A 9,209-nucleotide genomic window follows, 5' to 3' on the forward strand; every position below is an offset into this window, starting at 1 on the left:
ATACTCTGCACTTCTGGCTCTCATCCAAGCCATGGTTCAGCCATGCTGTGTAGAAATTCTTCCTGGTTTTCTTCAAGGATTTCCTATTTTATGCTAAGGATTAATGTTGTCTGCCACTCAACAGTATAACGAATGACATAATTTATCCAGCAAGGTAAATGTCAGACAATGCCCAGAAATATCACTTGATAAATTATCAGCGAGTCTAGTAGCAGGGGGGTTTATGCTAAAAAAAAATAAAAAAGGAGAAGAATAGAAGGAACACTGGGCAATTTCCACTTGCTTCCCTTTATGGTTCAAGGAATGGCTTGGAGTTTACTTGAATTCAAGGAGGTAAAATTAACCAAATCAGACTCTGTGTGGATTGGAAACCATGGTGTCTATCAATAGAAGGAAGGTGTCAAAAGCCCAAGAGATGTGAAAAAGAGGCATAAAAGTTAAAAAATAAAAAGCAGAATGGAGGAGACCCAAAAAAGGAATACTGGGAGAGAACAAAACATTTTGGAGAGGGCTTTGTATAGATGAATGTTTTTTGGGGCATCTTTACCTCCATATATGTTCATGTGATATACGGTTCATCCAGGCTAAGGACCACGGCTAATTCACTTACTGTTGCACCCCAGCTGTAGACAATTGGAACCTGGAATATTTTTAGAGGTTATTCTACTAATTACAGCAGTCAGTTTCCAGCAAGGCTATGGCACTTTAGGCCATTTGGTGTATCTCAGCCTAGTGGTAAAACTAGAAATAAAATTTACTTAACTGATAGAGTCATATCAAAATCAGCAATACACTGCTAATTTCAATAACCCAATTGAGAAGTGGCAGATCAGCTAAGGAAAAGTTAGCAGTAGCTCACAAAAGCCCTTATGACCTGCTTCCAAAGGGCAACGACAGAGCATTTTAGTAAAAGAATTAATATAAGTTAGATTAGGGTTACAAGTTGCTCTGGGAATTAGCTGTCAGCTAGAAGTAAAAGAGCTGATGTCTATCTTACTGAAGTCCAGAGATGTAAATTTTGTTGCAGGTTGCGTGAAGCTGTTTCCCTAGGTATGGTTTTTTCCTGAAAAACAAATACATTTTAACATTATTTAAATAGCACATAATTAAGTAGCCACGTTCTCATCTTGTTTAAAAGGGGGAAAACCCCTCCAAAACCCCCTGCCTGCTGTGTGCTCCAGGCGCGGAGGGCAACACAGGAGCACAGTAAGTGGGAAAAAAAAAGGGGGAGAAACAGAGAATGTTTAACATTCAGAATTTGTCCACAGCCGATAATTTATTGGAACTCATCTGTAACAAGGCCTGGCACTGATTTATAAGTTGATTTGAAAAATAAATAAAAGTGATAGAAACCTGCATTCGGTTTTAATGATAGACTGTTGCAGCGTGAAAAGTAAGGATATGAAACATTGCAAGGAAATTAGATATTATGCCCTGAAGACAACTGCAGCTACCAGCCCATTAATTGTTAGATATTTATTATTAAAAATTTCTTTTCATGAGTGACTGCAGAATATTTGCGCTCTTAAAGTTGTTGAGTTCTGACATGAATGAAGCATACGAAGCTCATTTTTTCTTCCCTCTGTGTGTGCGTGTGTATGTGTTTGTGGAGCTGACAAGGTAGCTGACCCAAAAATGTGATGAATCTTTCCTGCACAAACACACACACACAAGTGCTGCCTCTGAATTGATACTGAAGAGGATAATGAATGCTGGGAAGTTTGTAACTGTTCTGAATTTCAATAGCAAGGGGCTTGATAGTGCTCAGAAACAAGTCTCTCTGGAAGCAGAGAGGGCCCAGCCCTGTTTCCAGTGAGGTGAACAGCATCTCCAAAGAGCTCTGACAATTTGCATGGACAGTGTATCATCTCCCGTGTGCTCCCAGGGCTTAACCGATTGTACAGCAAGCGCTGCAGAAAGGAGGAGGCAGGTAACTTGTAAAAAACAGCAGCGGATATCTGACAAATCAAAAAGGCGGCAAGTAAAGTATCGTTTTAAAAAGTGCTCTAAAGCTCTTGGGAAATTGAGGCATTGTATCATGCCTTAAAAATACATAGGAAATTCAATCAAATAAATTCTGAATCAAAACGAGTTCACTGAAAGGCAAGGCCACCTAATACGGCCTCCTACTTCTCCAGCCTCGACTTACAAAACAGCCAGCATTGCTGATCTTTGGAGGAAGCAATGCCTAAGGGAAAGAGCACGCGTAGGACTGATGCACGTGAGGCACGGCACGGGCGGTCGTGTGTCTGCGCGCTGATTGCCACGTTGGCCCGCTGAGCGACCGTGGGTGCTGACCTGCCTGTAGATATACAGACAATAATAAGCCCCTTCTTTTAAAAGCACTTTTGAGGACAACTAATGAAAATGGGAAAGAGACAGGGAGAGAAAAACATAATGTTTTATTATTACATGGTCGTTATCTTGCAGTAGTGTCTAGAGTTACGCGACATTGCACAAATACAGAGAGAGAAATGGTCCCTATCTCAATCGGCCTATGATTTACCTGTCTCAGATTTTTCTATGAATTATTAATAGCAGTTATAATAATTAAGTATGATAATAATGTGGCTACAGAAACGTAATGAAGGAAGATCAGATTTAAAATCCTTGTTACTTGGATAGTCTGAGACAAACATTACCACCATGAGCTTGTACAGTGTTCGGATCATAAAAGGCAACTCTTGACTCTACAACAAGTGAAACACCATATGTGTCCTTGTTCCTTTTTTCCCTTCCAAGTTGTATAAGGCAGCTTATCCCCATTTCTCCATCCTTATTTCACTTGGAAAACTGCACCTCTAAGGCCACATGCACTATACAAATGAGGTTTTCAAAAGCAGGGATGTGTTCAGCTCACAGTAAAAGGTATCTGGTACTTCATCTGTCCTTGGGATTTGAACATTTCTTTCTCCACACTGAAACATAACTTACAGTCTACATTACTGTTATTTCCTCGTAGGTATTTCTTTGGTTTCTAAAGAAGATAAAATCTGGGAGGCCACATACTTCCTTTTCAGAACACAGACCTAAAAAGGAGGAACATTTTATGCAGTGCAAAGAAGACAGGCAGCTATTAAAGAAGATTCACAGTTATAGGCAAATATATTAATGGTGGGGTTAGCTCTTGAAATGAGAATTTATAACATGCCTTAACCTAATCCCTCATTAAGATAATTTATTCCCCCCCTCAAGGTCTCACATCACAGCTAGCACTAGGCAAATAATTAGTAACAAACAATTCATTTGATCAATTTCAACTCCTCTTTTTTAATGAATTGTCAGTCAATGCAGTACAATTTTCTCAAATATATTTATAATTCAACATTATTTGCCAATTTTTGTGATGAATTTGTAGCCTCTTGTTTATCCAGGAGGAGCTGGGTGCTCGACGGTAGCTAGTCAAGGCATTTTGAGTGCATGCAGAAGTCACATGGGGTAATTGTGTTCTCTGTCTGGAAAGTGGGATGTACAGATCAATTTTACTTTGTGAACACTCAGGCTTTCCGGACATGAACATTATTTCCCCTCAATGAAATTGAGCATGCGAACATTTTAATCCATAGCTCACAGACGAGCATGAGAGTTCTCTGCTTTGGGGTCACGTTGCCCGAGAGACTCACGTCTCCCTTTGTATCGAGGTGGGAAAGGGACCTACTTACATCTTACTGCTGGGAGAGAGCATCCTGGCATAGAGAAAGCTGCAAGCCTGCGTGCTAATTAAGGCGGCCTTAGGAAGTTACTGCAGCAGAAGCATTTCCTGAAGAATCTCCAGCAAGTATCCAAACATTTGCTGAAGTACTGACTAAGCTCTTTGCTCGGCTGCCCTTCTGCCTGCTGTGGAGAAACCTATGGGAGTCCACTTAGTGAACGTGGCATCCAGAGGACTGAAAGGCTATGAAATGAATTGAGGTCTCTGACACAGCCCTAACTGGGCCACCACAGCAGCCCTGGAAGGTATTTTCAAACTACATTTTTCAAGTTATATCAGCCAGAATGAGAGCAGTTATCAAACTAATGAAATTCTTACATCTCTGTCAGCTGATGGGAATAAAGCCATGCAATACCGTTTCCTAAAAGAGCAGCATAAAGCCACCGACCAAAAGTGCAACCTATAAAACTAACGAAGAGAAGTACAGCAGTTACGGTATAAAGGCACCAGGCTGGGATCCAGCAGACCATCCTGCACGGCATTCCTGTGTCAGCCGCCCCCTCTTCTTTTTCTGTGAAATGGGGAGAAATGTTTTGTCATTTTTCACGTGCAGCCGACGGCCCGTTGCTCCTGTGCGCTTCCCACGACGAGGACAACTTCGTACTGCAGGGCTGTTTGTTTGGAACCAGCGAGGCAGAGCTGGGTACGTGTCACCCCAACACAAACAGCAGTAGCTAGGTGGTTCAGATACTTTCTCTAAACCAACTACTGTAAATCCAGAAAATCCAATTACGGTTACACTTACAAGACAACAAAGCAGAGAACGTAACTAAAGCTCTCAGCCTCACCTCGGCCCTGTAGAGGCACAAAGCTATAACTATTCAATGACAGAGACGTCAAATTGAGCTGCTCAAATTAAGCACTTTTAAAACAATGCTGTACATTTTCCTCCAGTGTTTTATCCTCTGTGTGCCTGGATGCAAGGCAGAGAAAAGGTGTGGGGGATCGGGGGGAGAGCGGGGGGAGGGTAAAGTGGCAAACCGTACTGTTCTGGCTGGGGATAGTTACAAGTTCCTCATAAAATTTATGTTCTGAACTTAATTTTAATTTAGCTCAAGACTTTCCTTAGGATAAACTATTAAAAATCTGTTACGTGAATGCCAATTAAGAAACTCAAATAAAGTACTAGCACTCAATACTCCTAATGAAGACACCATTAAAAAATAAAAAACCCGACACTCATGCAGTCCCCTACTCCAAAAAAGTCTAGAGCGAGAACAAACAAAACCAAGTTAGTATTGTGACATTTTTTTTCCCCTTTACTTGCTGTTTTAGAGGACTTTCAGAGTGGCCAGATCTCTAAATGATGGGTTAAACAGGACCCAATATTTCTCCACATCAAGTACGCACTCTTGACGTCCTGCTAAATTGCCATCTCAGCCTTACTTTGGAGGACTCACAGAAGTGTAAGGAACAGATTCTCAGGTATTGATGCTCCAGCTACAATGCTAGGGAAATATAAAGAATAAAATTGAACAGAATAATTTGTGAATGTGCTAATTCAATTTCATCCTGTAAAACTGGTAAGATACAATGCACCTTTTACAGAAAACCTGTATAAGACCTAATTCTATTATTTATTTCACTTCTCTACTAGCTACAAAAATGCCCAACTAGATTATGTTGTGCAATGTGGGGGGATAGTGTCCTTCCATTTTTGCACCCTCATATTTGAACCTACTCTATAAATTAGTATCATCTCTGGCAACATTACAGCCTTCTCAAGAAAAGCAGCCAAGACAAGTGGTCTGGTAACTAGACCACTGGATAGAAGTCTCCTGTTCCAGCATTTCTGTCAGTCTAGCTCTTTGTTTCTTTTGGCTTTTTAATAATGCCATTAACTAAAAATGTAACACCCCATTTTAGATCAAACAGTATTTTCCATTAAGAGCAAGCTGTTCTTCCTTGGGTTTTGTTTTCCTGGAGAAACCTCTGCCTCTCCTACCACCAAAATGTTCCCTACACTTTCCCTAAGGATTAAATCTGCCCTCAGCCCAAGCCAAATACTATACGCACAAATTGCTTCAGCTTGGCTGTTGAGTTTGAATGAATTTAAATTGCTGAAACTCAGCCCCAGGGAGGAGCCGGTTGATCTTCTTTTGTAGTAATCTGTACATTTTTGCTTTTCAAGAATTTCTACAAATCTCTATTTGTATTCACAGTTTCTTTAAAAAAATGATTAATTATTGTTAGTTATTCCACATAAAACCCTAATTTCATGTATATTAAACATATGAGCTCATAGTAGTACCCTGTCCTTCATTTACAAGGAAAGGTCTCAAGTACTTGCTTTTTCTTCAGGAAAGATGTTCTTTTTTTGGCAGAACAGAAGCACTAGCTCCTCTGTTTCAACAAGAAATCCCAAACATGTGAGATTCTGTTATTCTGAGGCTTCTGTTCTCCTCTGAAATGTAAGTAGCAGTTACAGTCTTCTTGCAGTGAAATAACAATAGATCTGCAGTCCATGCTGGTCATATGTGTCAACAGGTTTTATGGCACATTGTGCAATGCACTATGTTCAATAGAGTTTGTACGAATTTGTAGTTATTGCACTTCTTGCAAACTAACAATATAGATTTTTATAGACAACTGTGGAGAAACAGGGCGTCGTAACTGAACAGAACTTTATTAATCCATTGTTTAAAAAATAATCTGCAGTAGTGTCAGCCACAGACTTCTGAGTAACAAATCCAAGTAAATCACTTCGCTTGCTTTTGGATACCAGCATTCCAGAGGCAAAGAGACTAAATTAAGTTAGAGTCATAAGTGTCAGTTATTCCACACAGTCAAAACAAATCATCAATTGACTATACACATTCATGAAGAGTTGAGAGAGTCAGGATGTAGCTTACACATTAACTGAGATGAAATTACACCTGTTAGAAAAATGTGTTGCTTTTATTTATCAGCAGGGTAATATAACAAGTATAAATTCATGCTGAACATTAACTGGTTTAGCAGAGAGAGGGTATGTTCACCCCTATAGCAGTGTGCAACTCACAGACTACTGGTACTGGCGTTTTGATAGTTGGACTTTAATAGACTCTACAAGCAATGGGACTTTGCTATGATTTTTCTCCACCTTTTCTTGTAAAGAGAGTTCTGAGGTTATGAGGCTACACGTGTATTCAAGGAAGTACAGCTGTATCTCTCCGCTCAGTCCCAGATTTACTCCAGCTTCTTGAAAAATGTAATGGAGTTCAGATCACAGACACGTGAAAGTTACTGCAAGACAGAGAAGAATGTGATCTCATACTGTCAGGTACTCCACAGTAACAATCTATGTGCTCAATACGTATGAGATAATTTATTTTTTTTCAGTGAGAAGTGTGTGCACACAGACAGTTTCTACTGAATTTACTGTGTGGCAGTTTTCTGAGTCTCATGTCACAGAGATTTGTGGACACAAACTCTTACTTATGTGCCTGGGGATCCAAAAGCTTTAGGCAATAACTGGTCTCATCCCTGGCAAGCATGCAAGCAAGATTGCTTAATCTCAGGCTGCTTTAATACCAGGAAAGATGCAGTTTGCAAACCAAGCTTGTACACCCAGGCATGAGCCATTTATTAAGGATAAGAAGTCCAGGGAAATCAGGTATGATACATAGTAAGGATTAGCTACTTTTAAATCAGTTCTTACCTATGTAGTTATGTAGAATTTGTTTTCTTTTGTTAAATTCAAGGATGGTGATATTACCTAACAGCAAGAATACAGTCTTCATTTGAAGAAGCCAAGCACATTCAGATTTTACTTTTAGCTGGACTGCACAGGGTGGTGTAAACCACGGATAGAATACTACCAGCTGTTAACTTGAACTGCTTATTAAGGGCAATTTTTAGCATATTTCTTACTAAAATGATTTTCCAGTACCAAAATTTGGATGGTACACAAAATAAATAATCCTAACTTTAGGCTAGAGCACCAAAAGATTAAAGGCATGTTAAAGCCTGAAGAGCTTAAATTCTGCTTAGTCACTGCCTGAAGCCTGTATGAACTCTGCTTTATGCATTAAAGTCTTTCAGGGGTCTCAAATCCTCTTTGTGAACATTGAATCACAAAATCATAGAATAGTTTGGGTTGGAAGGGACCTTTAAAGGCCACCTAGCCCAATGCCCCTGCAACAAGCAGGGACACCTTCCACTAGACCAGTGCCTCCACATTCTACAGATAGCCTGTAACATAACCTGCTTCCTAAGCATAGCCTGCAGTGCTCTTAATTTTTTGCGTTGAGGGCTCTCTACCTATAATGCGTTGTCCTGCAAACACGGCGATAGTCCTCATGTAATGGAACTACCATGAGAGCTTGCAGGTTTTGAAGTCACAGAGAAGCATGCAACGAGGAAGCACATCTGTAGTATGCAGCCAACAATATCACGTTATCCACGAGACTGCGCTGCAGAGCTTTCACAGTGCTTCATTACCGAGATGCCACTGCTGCATCATTCCTTTTCCACAGTTGTGGACAACAGTGTGAAAAAGACTTTTGTCTTCAGAGGTTTGATTATATCCATATTTATGTTAGCACTGAGTGCCAAGTTACTGTAGTGCTGTGGAAACATAAAGGAGTTCAGGAAACTAGAATGAGGCAAAAGTGAAAAAATAGGAACAGCAGCCTGTCAAGAAAGGTTCATTCTTCTGCAAATGGTACCAGTAAATGGATCCTATAAATGTGTCTGAATTCCCAAAGATGATTTTATAGGCCTACTGAACAACTCACCAGTTGCTTCACAGGCTGTAACTGAAGCTATAACCTTTCTCGTATAACAGCACTGTTTGTCCTTCCTGGGGAGAACAGGGAGAGCCCCTTACTTCACCTCAATCTAAAAACCACCTTCCATTTTCTTATGAATGCTAGAGACTTCTGGGATGTCTGCATTTCCTCAAGATGTACACTTCACAGGCAGCAAACACAAACACTCTTCTTAAACCACGTGCAAGATGTGCCTTGGTAAATCCAGTTGAATGCCAGTGCTACCTAGAAAATTCAGTAAGCTGAGCACAGATAGACTTGCCGTCTTAACAAGAGAGCAAAGCAGGCACGCTGGCAGCATAGAATCAACCAGACTTTGCACATATCCAAAGCCTGCTGTCTTGCAGCCCCCTCCCCTGCCTGACTGGGTATTTCACCCAGAACATGTTGTCACCACATCTATTCCACGAGACGGTTTGCAGCCGAAGCCAAACTTGCAACACTCTGTATTCAGATGTACCATACTAACAGGAGCCCAGGGGATATTTATTCCATCAATTTTCCCTTTACTGCTGCAGTTACAGGTAAACAGCAGATTACCATGTGACAGATCGTACAATGGTAAACAGCAGCATTTATTGTGTAATGGTTAACAGCAGCATTTATTGTGTGTGCACATGTTCCAGTGCTGTTGGGGTTCAAGTGTTGAACTTCACATAGCAATTTTGCTTCAGTTTTATATGGAACTAGGACTGCTATATGATAGAGATTTTTGCATATATACACTTGAGTAAATGCCTGATACT

The 9,209-nt window shown here is 40.4% G+C and overlaps 1 protein-coding gene across 1 annotated transcript in view; it reads right to left on the minus strand.

Moving 5' to 3' along the window:
- Positions 1-2,085: 2,085 nt before the first annotated feature.
- The window catches only part of SLC35B3 (solute carrier family 35 member B3), a 37,511-nt gene continuing 30,387 nt past the window's right edge, over positions 2,086-9,209 (minus strand). The window contains exons 11-12 of the transcript XR_011329138.1: positions 8,089-8,288; positions 2,086-5,160 (exon numbers count right to left, since the gene is read on the minus strand). The gene's annotated coding sequence lies outside the window, so the exon portion shown is untranslated. The remainder of the gene's footprint in view (positions 5,161-8,088; positions 8,289-9,209) is intronic.

Source organism: Haliaeetus albicilla, chromosome 21 (genome assembly GCF_947461875.1).
Source record: "Haliaeetus albicilla chromosome 21, bHalAlb1.1, whole genome shotgun sequence".
NCBI lineage: Eukaryota > Metazoa > Chordata > Aves > Accipitriformes > Accipitridae > Haliaeetus > Haliaeetus albicilla.